This window comes from Epinephelus fuscoguttatus, linkage group LG11 (assembly GCF_011397635.1).
Source record: "Epinephelus fuscoguttatus linkage group LG11, E.fuscoguttatus.final_Chr_v1".
Classification (NCBI taxonomy): Eukaryota; Metazoa; Chordata; class Actinopteri; order Perciformes; family Serranidae; genus Epinephelus; species Epinephelus fuscoguttatus.
Window position 1 is genome coordinate 35243049 of NC_064762.1, and position 15818 is coordinate 35258866.

General features: G+C 40.4%; 1 protein-coding gene across 1 annotated transcript in view; it reads right to left on the reverse strand.

The window, feature by feature from the left end:
* LOC125897514 (heparan sulfate glucosamine 3-O-sulfotransferase 5) overlaps nt 1–15818 on the reverse strand; it is a 137649-nt gene that overhangs the window by 52246 nt on the left and 69585 nt on the right. Inside the window, exon 2 of the mRNA XM_049590893.1 lies at nt 14101–14176. The gene's annotated coding sequence lies outside the window, so the exon portion shown is untranslated. The remainder of the gene's footprint in view (nt 1–14100; nt 14177–15818) is intronic.

Genomic DNA, 15818 nt, shown 5'->3' on the forward strand with positions numbered 1-15818 from the left:
AGTAACAAATTGTTTTCCAAATCTTGCCAAAGTTGCTGACTTCATCTTCCACTTCATTGTAAGTGTGGGTCGAGGCTCCCTTGGAATCTGTTTTGGGACACCACTAGCCTAGACGTGAACGCGCACAACCAAGTGCAAGTTAGTGTTGTCACGGTACCGAAATTGGGACCCACGGTACGATACCAGTGAGAGTATCACGGCTCTGAGTAGTATCACGGTACCACAGCGAAAATTAGGCAGATGTGCCTTTTGTCATTTATAAAAAGATAAATCACTTTTCTGTAATACATCAATGATATTTCAATAGAAGAAACTACTTATTGACTTCTTATTAGTAGTATTTCTAGGGGTGTGTGGGTATTGGGACAGGCCCTAAGCCTTTAAACCAAGGTCACATTATAACATAAACTAACTAACTGAGGCAGCAGTAGACAAACAGCTCCTGTGTTCAATGAGGTAAAATTACTGTTTTTGTCAACAGTCTGGTCTTGAAGAGAGCATAGTTACGTTTCCCTTTAAGTTCAGTTCCCCATCAGAAAGGGGGAAGTACTGAGTATACAACTGCATGAGACTTGGATTATACTGTACAAGTCATGGGAGACTTTATAAACAAACCCCTGCTGGACCCCTACAAATTGAATTCAACATACACTCTTCATTTTCTGATCCTTCATTCACAGCGGAGGCATACGAGAATTCATGAATTCATAATAACACGAGGTAAGTAACTGATATGCAAATGGTCATTTGGGTGATGAAGTATTCCTTTAATCAGTGGGTTTATGGCTTCTTTTCATGAACATACAGAGACACTTAAGAGGTCCTGAGTAAAATAAAAGTTCTGAGATCAGCCTGGGCTGTCACACAAACACACACCATATCTGAAACAAAGTGCTTATGATAAAAAACAAAACAACAGAAGAAAAAAGATCAATCCACACCAAGTTCAGGACTAAATTGTGCAGCAACAGCGATAAGTTGCTTTTAAGGGCTTCTCAGCAAAAGAAAAATACAGCATTGGGTTTAGCCAATCTTGGCGAGCCCAGTGGCTGCTGGTGTTATTAGGGATCATAATTTTTGTTTGTTGACAGGACTGTGAAATCACTGTTGTGCATCAGTGAAAAGAACACTCTTTCATGTTCCTGCCATTCACCTTTATCAAGATGGCTTTTGCTGGTGGGGGTTACTCAGCAATGACTTGGAAAATTCACAAAATAAGAAGTGGACTTGGCGGGTTGGAAAATGCTGACAAATTTATGCAGTTGGCTAACCCATGTCTGTCATTTGATAGGCATTTATTGGTGAACAGCTTTCCTGACAGCAAAACTTCTGAATCAATTTGCTTGGAAAAGAACTTTAACACAGTGGTCAAACAACTGACAGCTGTCAAATTTGCATGAACATACTGAGGCCAAGATTAGGTTCATGTTAAATCTGAATGGACCACAGGAAATCTTTATTCTCTAATCCAGGGGTTCTCAAAGTCTTCGAGTGCCACAGGGAGCCAGCATATGATTGAGGCCCACATAGTAAAAGTACACACATAAAAACTGAATATCTTTTCCATCTCACTTCCACATTTAACTACAGAGATGTCCACCAAAACCACCAACTTTAGCGTTGACAGAACAGTGTTGATGATAGAAAGTCCTGGGACACCTGTGAGGTGCCGCTAGTTGCCATGCAACCAGTAGCTTTCTACAAGTGGTCATTCCTAACATGACAGATGCTTGGTAGCAGTCTGACGCAGTAGCCGAGTGGTGTACTAAATGTTAGCTCTTAAAAGTTGAAGTATTAATATAGACCAGGTATGATTAAAATATAATGCATGCATTTCATGTCACATTCAGGGGCTGCACAAAATGTTTCTGAGGGCTCCTTCTGGCCCATGGAAAGCACTTTAAATAATTATGATTTAATCTATAGAGAGTATTTATGCACGTTAAATTGTAGCCTTCACTGTTGAAGATTTTGTTGTCAGATGCTCCACAATTTGTAAATATACGCAAGATGCGGCAGCTGTTATTAACTTGGTAGATCAGGTGGTGAAGGCTTCGTGCAACTCACGTATTTTGGAAGGCTGTGATCATGTGACCAATGCACAGACAGGAGAAGAAGGTAGGCTGGGGTGGTGACTGGGTCACAAAACCCAGGACTTTCTTCAGGACACAATTACGCAAACTTTAAGGTACGTCCTCACAGTGTTCTTTTCCTGAACTTAACCCCTGTAACTTCATGTTAATTACGTAAATTTATACTAATTTGTAGAATATTGTACAAACTGCAGTGTGTTCATTTTCGTAGTTTATCATACGAACCATTGTATGCGGATACACTGGCTTGTAATAGAGCCAGCCAGAATCAGCCGTAGATGTTCATCACGTGCCGTGAAATCATGTTGACAAGTGAGCAAACAAGCAGATAAAGCAAGCATATATTTTGGTGACAATCAAATGTTGGCCATAATGCTCCACCTGGTTGCAATTCCCTGAACACAAGAAGAAAAGCTGTCAAACCTTGTTACCGTCATTTCTGGTAAGTGCGCAACAGCTGTGTCTGATTTGAGACCACAGTACCCTGTCAAATTTGGGCACTAAGCAAGTAAGTACGTAAGTGTACACAGTGTACTACAGGTAGGTGTACTAACGAAAGTACTCAGTTTGAGACACAGCATTTGTGTCTGTAGAAATGTAAAACTTTTCCCTATTCCATCTTCAGTCTCTGTGCAGAGCTGCCTGAGTAAGACTGAACTAAATCCCTGTGATCTTAAAAGGAAACGAGGAAAATTGATGGCTAGGCCTCCATTGCCTGTACTTTATGATGGATGACAGCAGAAGGAGGGGTGGCGGGTGATTTCTATGGCAGATCTGAAAATTTGAATTCCAGCCCCTTCAGAAGCAAGCTATATTTGTGCTGACAGGTGATAATTTAAACACAGTGGAACAGCTGGTTCCAGCGCTGCGCCGTACATTTGAGTAGTTGTGTGTGTCTATGTGTGTGTACATGTGCATTATCTTGAGCCCGTATATACACGCTTGTACGACGGAGCTTGTCATATTTCCTTTCAATCAGTTCCATCCGCTCTAAACGTTTGACTTCATGCATATGCAGGCGAGTCAGCCTCAGAAGCCAGGAGCCAGTTAAGGGTTTTCAGAGAGCTCTCCAGCTGTCTCGTCCCCAGCAGGCTGCGCACACACACACACACACACACACACACACACACACACACACACACACACACACACACACACATCTCCACAGCAGATATTTTTCCTCTTTCTCCTTTCCATTCAAATTTCTCACTTCCTCTATAAACCTAAAAACTTTCTGAGACTTTAAATTTAGATGTTTTTTTGCAGTCCTCCTGTCAATAACTAAATTGGCATAACTTAATCATGTCTGGAAGGAGCTGCTGTTATTAACATCACACTAAAATCAAAATTATTCGTGCTAAATAATCATTATACACCAACTGTTTGTTTACTTGTGGGCTTATTTAGTCCATTAACATGACTTTTTGGTTCCAATGTCTATACTGTTATTCTATTGGTGGAATATCTGTGTGGACGGGCACTAAAAACAATACATCTTTTAATTTCCAACAGCATAACATAGAGTCAATCAGATTGGGCGCTGACGCTGTTAGCGATTGATAGTTAGTGTGACGAGGTATCCTGCTTTACGGGACTACACAGCATATTTATCCCGTGCCCTGCATCCCACATTGTGAGACGACGTCCCCGAATTTTAATTGGCTCTAGTTTTTAAAAGTCAAACCACCCGCAGGACAGATGCTTTTCTAAAACCTGGCTTTTATCCAATAGCGGTAAAGACAGCAGGGAAGGCTGTCATCACAGGGCTGTGTTTAAAGTCAATCAAACTGCACACATGTGGGTCAAATGCAGGTGAACCTGTCACCGTCTTTGCCACGCTACGCCCGAAGGGGAAAATTGCAATTCACCACAAAGTCACAAGCTATGCAGATTTATATAAACTACCACAAAGAAAAGGAAATGCAGCTACAAAGGCTGGGAAACTACTTATAAGTGGGTGATGCCAGAGGAAGGCAATTTTCAGAGAGTTATTTTTGTAATTTCACACAGGCAGGAATACCACGAGACAACACAATACATGCAGGGCTGCCCCTGACCAAAATGGGGCCCTAAGTGAAATTTTATTTGGAGGCCCCCATCCCAAATGTATCATAGGTACAAAATGACCGTACAACAACTTGCCATTTAACTTGACAACCTTTACTGGCAATAACAAATGTACTGTAGATACAGTAGTTTGGCTGTATGAGTCAAATAAAATAAAAAATTCAACCTGAAATAAATAAATAAATAAATATTAAATAAAAATAACTTCAAACTGAAATAAATAAATAAACAAATAAAGTGACAAATAAACATCAATTACTCATCAAAAGAAAGTAACTTCCACCACCTCAATCCCCCACCCTTGATTAAACACTGAAAATAAAATAAAAGAGGGAGACAGGTTTTTCCTATTTAATCTTATTTTGTTCTATTTCTCCCTCTCCCCTCTCTGGAGGTGTCCGACCTCCCACAGCCCTCCGCCTCTCCCACCTTAATTAAACACTGAAAACAGAAATAAAATACAGAGAAACTGTTTTCTATTTTCATCTTATTTAGCTATATACCTCCCTCTCCCCTCTCTGGGAGCATCCGACCTCCCGGCCCCGCACATACCCCCTAGGCTCGGGTCTCCCCCTCCGTGGAGCCCGCCCGCCCTCCCGTCCCCGCACACACTCCTGAGGCTCTTTTGGACGACATGTTGACAACTCTTCACCTGCTGCAGCTCTGCAAGTGCCTGCCAGCGCACCCCTCTTATTGTTCAGATGTGGAGTGCTGTCAATCATTGCAGCGACGCATGGGCGGTCAGGTCTCTTCTCTCCTTCCTCGAGCTGATTCTACGCGCGCCTCACGGTAGCGCATGTGCGCATCCATTGCGCATATGCGCAAATGGTGAACATTGCCGTCCTTGAAATAATGTCCCATTTCCTTTAAATGTACTCGGCTGCCCATTTACATCACAACTCTGAAATTAGAGCTCACATGTGACCTCAACGACTCTGTAAGGGTTCACACCCCACACAGAGTTTAAAACCTGTGACTCTGCACAGTCCATTAGGACTGAAGGCCTCTTGGATGAGAGGTGAAACTTCTTCAAGAGACTCAAGCAAGTCCAGCTGCCTACAATATAGCACTTATGATTACCATGACCTGGATGACTGAGAAACTTCACCGACACATTGTCCTAGATAAACGTTGTTGGGACCTGATCCCTCTATTGCTAGTCCATATCTGTGGTTTGAGCACTCTGTATGTAACTCTGTATGTTATTTACATTATGTTGTGATACCAATTACTGGAAAGTACAGTGCTGAAGTTACAGGACTGCTCAGTTCTGTGAGTTAGTCAACTGCATGGACTAAAGTGGATCCATAAAATAAAGACAGCTAACACTAGTATAATGTTGGCTGAACATAACACTGACTTTGTGGGAGTTGCCAATGGTTCAGCTACTGTTCAAAAAAATAAGAACGAAAAAGTAACTTATTGAGGGACTCTGTGGTAACGTTCACTTGGAAAGTGGAAGCTACTTAACCTAGCTTGCTAACTTTCCCAATGGACGCTACATAGCCTAGCTATCTAGGTTCTAAAGAGACAGACATCTTAAAGGTTAAATGTGTAGGATTTAAGAGGGTTAGGTAGGGGGATATTATCAGAACTAGAATATAATAATTATATTTTCTTTAGTGTATATTCATCTGAAAATAAAGACTGTTGTGTTTTCGGCACCTTAGAATGAGCCTTTTTTATCTACATAGGGAGCGGGTCGGAGATCACCATGTTGCACTGGCACATTTCTACAGTAGCCCAGAAAGAACAAACCAAACACTGGCTCTAGAAAGGGCCATTTGCATTTTCACTTCAGCCACCGTAGTTAGCAGCCCCTCTGCGATGAGAGCGTCAGAAAAACAACGATTTTTTAATGTGAAACTGCTTCAGTCAGTGTTTTTACCAGTTAAAATCACCGGGTCCATTAGTTTGGGAGAGAAAAAGACCTCTGCGGATAATTCAGGTCCCAGTAACAACCCTCTGAAGCCTGGATCTTAAGTTATCAGAGACAAGAAGTGAGCACACTCCAGCAGGTGCTGGGCTAGCGGCCTGTCTCCGACATGCCGAACAGCGTTGGGAGAAACACTGATTTGTAATGTGAATCTGCTTTATTCTGTGTTTTTACTGGTCTATATCACTGGGTCTGTTTGTTTTGGAGAGGAAGAGACCTCTGCAGATAATTAGGCTCCTGCACAATAATGACTTAAGGAATTATAACTGGGAGAAGTTGTAGCTGGTTGCAATCTGCAATCCCCACTGCTTGATGCCACTTCAGAAAATCTTACTTACTGTTCCTTTGAATTGCTGCTGGTATATAACCAACACTATATGGGCTTGCCTAAAAAGGGGTAAAACACCATGTATCAGTGTTTGCAGGCTTAAAAGGGCTAAGATGTTTTCCAGTCAGTAGTACACAACAGAAGTTGACAGCCGACTCCAACACTGACTGCATAATATGCAAATATCCACATTACAGTTTGTATTCCCTTAGAAAAAAAAATGAATAGAATTCAAATATAGGTTTGATAAAGTAAATAAGAAGTAACGTGTACACAGCAGAATATAACTTTACATAGTGTAAAGTATTTTGAGAATGGTGTCTTTTACTTTCTGTCATTGAAGTATATCTAACTGATATCTCACTTATATGGCTTGTATTATTCTCCTGCACATAAACACAGTTGCATCAGTGAAATGGCCCCTTTAAGATCTACTGTTTCCCAAATGCCTGTCTTTATTTGTGAGCTACAGTACAATAAATCCATGTGTGATTCATGAATACAATTGCAAATGAACAAATGCGCACAGCATCACAAAATATGAGTAGTCAGCTGAGCGATGACTAATGTAGAATCAGCTAAAAAGGCTCAATCACACAAAACAACCTTTCAATAATACAGGGTCAACAAAGTTTTAATAGCAGAGTTAGGCATCACCCCCCATTTGATTTATGGTTTTTGGTGTATATTTGCGTTGTTTACACATGCCAGCAGTCTTAATTTGGTGATATTTCAGAGTGGAATTGTCACTTCATTTCAGAATAAGCCTATAAAGCAGCGAAGGTGCTGACACATGAGAAGAGATATGAGAGGTAGGATTAATCATGTACCACAGTTCGTGTAGAAGGAGGAACGTAGCTCAGCTAAGCTGGAGGGAAAGAGGCAGAGAGAGGGAGGGAGAGCGCAGCGACATGGGCACATTGATGGATGAGTACGGTGTGGATTTACTGCTCTGCCTACCTACGCTCAATTCCACCCCCATCCAGCTGAGGTTGGTACTAAACTAACAGCACGTGCCAGGCGAGGCAGCAGCAGGTCTCATCAGCCAGCTAAGCAGGACAGGTAAACAGGGCAAAGTCAAGAGCCAAGGTCAGCGAGAGAAGTACAGTCACCTACTGTGTAGCAGCCAGAGACAAAACTAGACCCACATATATCAGTCTGAGTTGTCCACCTTCAATATGGTGTGACTTCGAGGAATGTTCATGAATATGACGTAGAGTATACAATTTAAACTTTTATATTTATCATTTCAGTCAGTCAATAATTCAAACTAGAATTACGGCCCTGCAATTGTATACTTCTACACACCAGTCATGTTTCTCTTTCAGTTTACATCCATGTCTGTGAAAAAATGGATGCTTCGCACACATCTATCCCCCAACAGCACAGAAGATCTATACAATCAGCACAGTTTCAAGGTGGGCACCCAAGACTGGTGAATATAAAATGTCACCATATCTTTATTTTAACTTATTAGATATCTGTGTGAAGTTTCGTCATAGTTAGTGCGTAAATTCTTGAGTTATGGTAAAAAAACAAAAAAAAAACCCATGGTTTATGAGGCCACACTGACCTTGACCATTGACCTTCAACCACAAAATTCTAATCACTTTATTCCTCAGTCCAAGTGGACGTTTGTGCCCAATTTGACGAGATTTCCTCAAGGTGTTCACAAGAATGAAATGGATGCAAGGTCATGGTGACCCTGACCTTTGACTCTTGACCACCAAAATCTAATTCATTCATCCTTGCATACAAGTCAAACTTTGTCCCAAATGTGAAAAAAAAAAATCCCTCAAGGCATTCTTGAGATATCGTGTTCACGAGAATGAGATGGACAAGGTCACAATGACCTTGACCTTTAACCACCAAAAACTGATCAGCTCATCACTGAGTGAAAGTGGACATTTGTGCCAAATTTGAGGAAATTCCCTTGAGGTAGACTTAAGATATCGTGTTCACAAGGATAGGACAGACGGACCTGGTCATAAAAACACAATCTGTTTGTATTGTTTGTGTTAGGCTAATGTGTAAAACAATAAAAGTATTTTTTCCCCCGTCATCCTCCTCATGTTTGAAACAGAACAAACAGAGCTTTCAGAACAGAAAGCAAGAATTGACAGTTGAATTAATAATAATTAAATACAAAATAATTAAAAATATTGCAAAACAGTCAACAGTGTTTAAACACAGAACTAAATTAGAACCAGCAGACTCTCTCCACAGGAGCACACTATATCCACATTACATATTTACACAAAGCACACTATATTTACACCCATTAAGTATCTCACAAATATTTTTATTGCTGGGCTGGCTATCAAATATTAAATGCCTTATCAGGGGGAACCAACACGGTGCCTATGAGCGCCTGGTCGCCTGCAGGGAGCCAGTGAGTCGCCTACAGGGCATGTTCTAAAAATAACTGCCGTCAAGCCAGCCGTCACTCACATCTCTGTGGACAAATTGGCCAACACTACAACTATAGTGCACCCGTAAACTGAGACCCATGGTAGATGTATTCTACAGCTACATTCTTCCCATGTAGCAGATGGGAAGTGTTAGGAACACACTTGTTTAAGATAGTTGAAGGATACATGTATGACTATGCTGGGTTTCCAAAATAAGGTGTTAACAAAGGGTATATGATGCTGCTGTAATAAAGACCGGCCTTTACAAGACCTGCCCACCACAAAAGTGGTTTTGATAACCTGATAAGTCTGTTTACTTCTTCTCTGATTGTGTTCCTAGATTTCACCAATTACTTCAGTATGATCATAACCAGTAAAAAAATATGATTAAACCTACAAAAATATGACCCAACTTTGCAAAGTAGAATTTTCCTGTTAAACCAGACAAGGGTTACAAATATAGCTGTGGTTTTATGCATAGAGGGTATAGATGGGGTATCACCCGATGTGTAGCTGCTGCAGTTACCGGTACTTGAATGGCACCTGAATGGCAAAAAAACAACAGCCAGCATCTGTCAGCCTGCAGTCACATGGAAAGTAAACATGAAAACAGAGGTGGTAAAGAGCTGTTGTGCAATCAGCTGCAAAAAAAGATTCAGAAAGAACTCAAGCAGAAGTTTTTTATAGAGCGCTGAAGATTAAAGCAACGAGAGCCTATGTGAAGTTTTCTTTACATACTCAGATCAGACTGAAAAATCCTGCATTAAAATAGGACCGGGTATTTATATCCTGTCTGAATTTGTTCCGGTGTTCATCAGGGGCGCTTCACCAACTTTACAAACCGAGTTCAATGCACTCATCATGTGGTGTATAACTCACACTGCAGATACAGTTGTACAATGTCTTCTGTGTTTCTGAGAGAGCTATTTGAAGTCTGAAAAATAGGGTTATCTCGGCTAGGGTCTGGAGAATATGAAATTATAACAGAAAGTCTGAGTTAGGGAGTGCAATACAAAATAACCTGTGTAAATGACAATGTTTTGATTACTTTTAAGGCTCTTCATGGCCTGGCTCCAGATTACATTTGGAACATGTTAGTCCCTTATGAACCTCTGCATAATTTCAGATCCTCAGGCAGAGGTCCTCTGCTTGTTCCAGAGTCCAGGCTGAGGACCAGATAGAGCATTTGCAACCAGGGCCCTGAGGCTCTGGAATGACCTGCCCGAGGATATAAGGCTGTCTGAGTCACTGGCTTCATTTAAGTCTCTCCTAAAAACATACTTCAATCGGAAATCATATCCTGACTTTATCTGAGCTGTCTATTTTATTGCTTTCTTATTAATGTTACTTCCCATTTATTATCTTGATTTTAGTTTTGACCTTCTTCATTTTATCTTTTACTTTGGTGACATTTAAGACATGTTGTTTGTTTTATTCTCCTTGTGTTAAATGTTTTTGGTTTTATTGTGCAGCACTTTAACTGTATTTTGAAAGGTGCTGTATAAATAAAGTTTATTATTATCTTTATTATTATTTTGCATAAAATTTGTGAATTATCATAGAGAAACTGAATGTTGTCAGACAAAATATTGCTCTGCCATGCTAAGTTATTATGTTTGAAAGCTGCAGTTTAAGTATTGGCGTTACTTTAGCATATATATTGTATGCAACTAACTAGTTTTTTGATCACTCAGTCATTTTTCAATTGTTCCATTGGTCAGTCTACAAAAGATTAAAAAAATCACATTGTCCCAGAGCACAGAGTGACATCTTTAAGTGGCTTGCTCTGTCCAACCAGCTGTCAGACTCAAATATATTCAGTTTACATTGACCTAAAACAGAGAAAAGCATTAAATCCTTACAATTAAGTATGAACTATTTTAAATGTTTTTTGTTCTGATAGGCAGAGGTGGAACATATCTAGCGACATGTTTCTTCCCAGGTGTCAAGCTACATGTGAAACTTAAAGTCCCCCTCCATTAGAAAATGTGGTTTCGTTCTGTTCATGTCCCCTAAAATGTCCGACCTCGACTACACTGACTTGTATCTGTTCAAAGTTTGTCACTAGAGAGGTTTTTTTTTTTTTTTTTTTACATTCCTCTACTGAAGGGGCCGATATCTGTGCAGTCGTTGTCTGTCAGACTTCAACACAACACCGGCTAAGAAACCTGCAACCTCCAGCATAGAGCGGACTTGTCAGTACAGAGAGCAGAGTTAGTATTAGCATAATGAAAGTTTGACAGAAAACATGTTAGAGTGTACAGTTTTTGAATGTAAACTGGACCCTGGAGCGTCTTTCCACCATCTACCAAAAAACCCCATCATAGCAGATATTACCGTATGTTTCACAACCATTAACCCTGTGTTAGCCACTGCCAGTTAGCCTACAAGCTAACAAACAACAAAAACAAATGAAAGATGCAAACTACACTTGCCATTCTGATACATCTGCTGGTTGCTAAATTTGGTGCACAACAGACTCCTCATCTGAGTCTGGGTCTGACTGAGACTCAAACATGCATAGCCGAATCTCTCTGCTGTTTCCTCTAATGCTAAAGCTAGCCAACTGTATGCACGCTGCTCTTTCGCTGGTCAACCCGCAGCGTCGGAGTAATTTCATTACTTTTGGCAGTAACTAGACATGTAACCAATTACTTTTTTCAAATAAATAACACAATTAAAATCATTAAAATTTAAATAGGTTCGTTACTTGTTACTTTTGTCTTGATCATGGCAGAAAAACTGAGCCTACTGCCCAGATTTTTTCCTCAGTTATGATCTAAAGCCACCTGTAGTGATGTGTGGCTCAGCTGAGCAGCGCTTAGTCCTTCTGTCTTGTGTGTTTGAGAGAGACAGAGGACAGGGAGGAAGAGAAGGTGTAAGGTGAACTGTGCCAAGTAATGTTTCTGTAAGTTATTAACAACCTTCAAATGCAATGTAACCAGCACATCACTAGTAACCCGACCTTACGGCGGCAAAATAAATGGTGTGAGTTATTCAATCAATCACTCAGTCAATCAGCATTAGACTGTCACTGCACATGATGGTCAACGGTTCAGGAAATATGAGCTTGCTTTCCTGGAAATATTGACACTATTTTTCCCTGCTCGAGATGAAGGACAAATTAGGCCTATATAGTGTTGAGTTACAGTCTATGTGTTGGATTTATTAAGGTTAAACTTCAGTATGTATATGCTTTTGTAAATAACCTTAATCACTTTTATTTTACTATGCCTGCCATGACAAGAAATTACTGTCAAATGTCGGAGAAACAGTTGTTATTTCATTTCACTCTGCCAAAAGAGTAAAAACTGACTTGTTGGCTGATTTGAAGGCCTGTGAGGCGACAATAGATCACCCAATCAAAACATTTCTGTTCACTTTTTATCATAGTGATAATAAAGTACAATCATAAATATTTGTCAGTTGTCTTGTCCCACACTGTGCCATAGCAACACTAAAATAATGTAGCTGTGTGAGTGAATAACAGAATTAAAGCAAATATTATTGTAAAAGTTACTTTCCTGAGTAACTAATTATTTTTTATATGCAGTAACTGATAAAGTAATTAATTTACTAGTAATTCTAACTAATGACCAATTTTCAGTACCTTGCACAACACTGTCAACCAGTTACCAGTCAATCCCCAGTAGTGTTGTGCCAGTACTGGAGAAAGCAGAAAGCATAACCTGCAGAAAGCATAACCTGAAGCAAACAGCGATGGTGGGAGAGGCAGAGGCCAGATCCAGAGAAAGAAAGAGTAGATCTGCTTCAGGCCCCTTTTCAGAGTTTTTTTTTTTACTTTTCATGTGGGAAAATCATGTTACTCAACTCCTATTCTTGAGAATTGGGACAAATGATGTATTTATGTAACCTGGAAATCAAGATGTCCCGTCCCCAGCAAATTCGAGTTTGCACTGCACAGGGATCTGGCCCCGATGAGCAGAGCCTACTGAATCGGCATCGGACCACCATGAGGACAGCGCTGTGCCATAGGAGTCGAAAAGTAAACAGATGGCAGCTGCCGAAGGATCGCATCCGTTAATTTAGCTTTGGAAGAAACGTTGAGCCAACTACACTTATGTTTTTCCTTGAGAGAGGAACAGAAGACTGCCCTAGAAGCCTTCACTTCCAGGAAGGACGTTTTTGCTGTTTTGCCTATGGGATACGGCAAAAGCATAATATATCAGTTCGCCCCACTGTTTGGCGAACAAATGGGGCTTAGCACAATGAATACGTCACCTTGTTTTTTACTTGCTCTGATTGGCCATTGTGCTATCCAGTTGCATGCAGTGGCATTTAATATACCTCAATTAGTGCCGCCCCTTGGGTAGGAAGGGTGTATCGGTGAGGGCCAGACTCAAAATCTTTCTAGATTTGTGTCTGGATATCCAGGCTAGTATTTATGATTAATATATGTACATTATATAAACAGATTTCTCCTCAGTTATACATGTAAGATGTGACAGTTTGTCTTGGCAATATTTGTCCCTCCTCCACTGTGACTGAACAGCTGAAGTGACAGCGACGAGTGCCATGTTTCGACCCAAAATTTTCCAACTCTTTGCGCTCTGAAAATAAAAAACGCCCAATGTGCAACACTCGAGGCAGAATTCACACCCAGCGACTCATCGCCCTGCTGGCACTTGTAGCGCAGTGAAATACGCAGCACTCCCACTCCAAGAATTAAAAAAAATACGCTGCCCCCAAAAATAAACCCTTTGGTGGACACAGCCCCCAACATGTCAACTCCATAGCCATTCTACATCAAAACTACATAAGAATTATGGTTCAAAAATGAGTTTTTTGATTGCCATTAAGAAAGCTCTTGGTAACTTTAAAAAAAGAAAATGGCTCCTTACTACAACTGCTGTGAAATTAATAACTTTTTGTCAACTCTGTGAGATGTCAATACATTGGAAGTTTTAATAGTCAAAAGTTTGATCTTTTAAAATGCATTTTCCCAGCCTAAATGGAGAATGATGAATGAAGAATGTTTTGTCCCAATTCTCGGGAATGAGTGTTAAACAATATATTAATTGCATCAGAGTATTTCTCCATACTTTAAAACATGTCTAATTTATGGCTCTCTGTTTGGTACATTATACAGATTATTCTGGATTCTAACGGAGTTTACTTTACCAACATACTGGTTTGTTTACATCTCTGTATTTAACCTCTCATATCAGTGAGAGTGAGTTTGTTTAGCTGCTCAGCAGGAGTGCTTGGTGTGGGATAGTGTGAATAAGAGATGTCAATACATACCCTCTATTCCTCATGACTGCCAGAGGTGGAGATTTGCACCTGGATACTTCTTTATGCACACACGCAGATCCAGTATCTGTAATACAGAGAGTAATATTCAGACCAAAGCAAAAGGACAATCACCATTTTTAAAATCTATTCTACAAAGAAAAAGAACTTTGGGGAAGAGCACATAGAGCAGAAACTTAAATGAAAAATGTCCTGCCTCCACCCATTTTGAATTACAAACCATCACACCATGGAAATGTCTGAACAAACCCACTGACTGATTTTCAGCTCCCAGCCTGAGGAAAGGCTCATCCAGTTTCTAGTTTGCATGACAAATGGGATGCAGCGCCTGGCATCCAGTCGGGAGACTGCGTGCTCAGTTAAAATATACCCAGAGATGAGAATAAAACACATCTCATCGCTGTAAAATTGTGCCTCTCTTCAGTTAATTAAAACCAGCCCACTGAGTGTGTGGACGCTCTGGCAAGAGAAGAGTTTTATATTTAACAAGTCAGAAAGCGGTTATGTAAACAGTGACCACCGCTGTGCAAAAACTTCACATTAAAAACACTGTCCTCACATAACTGTCTCATAGAAAGTACATGGGCTCTTCTCCAGGTGTGGATAATGATTGTAGATGCTCCTGTGTTTTGAGGAAAATGTGCAGAGAGCTGAATGTAACTGTAGTGCTGGGAGGAGCAAAGCACTACCACTGCAAAGGTTGGGAGGTGAATTCCCACTGGGGTGAATTATGCTAAAAATGGGTGTCCTAATGGTACTGCGAACACTGTGCACTTTGGAGCTCTCTGAAGAATACACCTAAAGACACATGCTGTACAGGCAGGAACAGCTTAAAGGCATTAGAGTCTGGCCCGTAAAAAGACAATATTATCCACGAATATTAGTTTATCATACAAGTTTTGGTAGCAATTTTTAGGCCAATAAGTACAAAGAAACTGCAGTGCAGCAATGCAAATGATAAGTCTGAGGTCTCTATTACATAGTGTGTCCACCAGAGAGCACTCCCAGTGTTAGCTTGCTGAACTAATGGTGCATTCCATTTGAGCTAGGAAGTGGGAATTTCCAAGTTCCTAGTAGAAAATTCCAACTGGAACATCCGTTCAAGTTGGATTTTTGACTCAGAAAGTCAGAGGAACCTCACCAGCCCTGACCTCAAAATCCAAGATGGCTGCTCCATGCATCAACAGTAGTGAAAGCTGTAGTAACATACTTTTTTTGTTTAATGGCATTTCTGTCTTATTTGTGTCTCATTAAATCAGACATACACACAGTACTGTCCAACTTATCTGTGGACATGTTGCTATGGTGTTTGCATATGCAAAATACAGCATAATGCATGGTTATCAACTGGTATTACTAACAATGGCTAACCAGGCTAGAACTGGTATTGTCTTGGTTGTCTGACTCAGCTAGGGTGTGACATCATCATCCTTCTGACTTCTGAGGTAAATAGAACAGTGAACATGGTAAACATTAAAGGCTACCTGCTAAACATCAACATGTTAGCATGCTGACATTAGCATTTCACTCATAGCACTTCTTTCATATAGTGAGTATAGTTCCATGGCTAACATAGCTATAGACTCTCAGTCTGTCAAATGTAAAATGTATATTTTTTTATGCTACAGAATACATATTTGCTCTGTAAATCACGTTCTCCTTTAACAGCCCCTATCTTTGCAAATCAGTCATCAGTCAATGCCATTAGC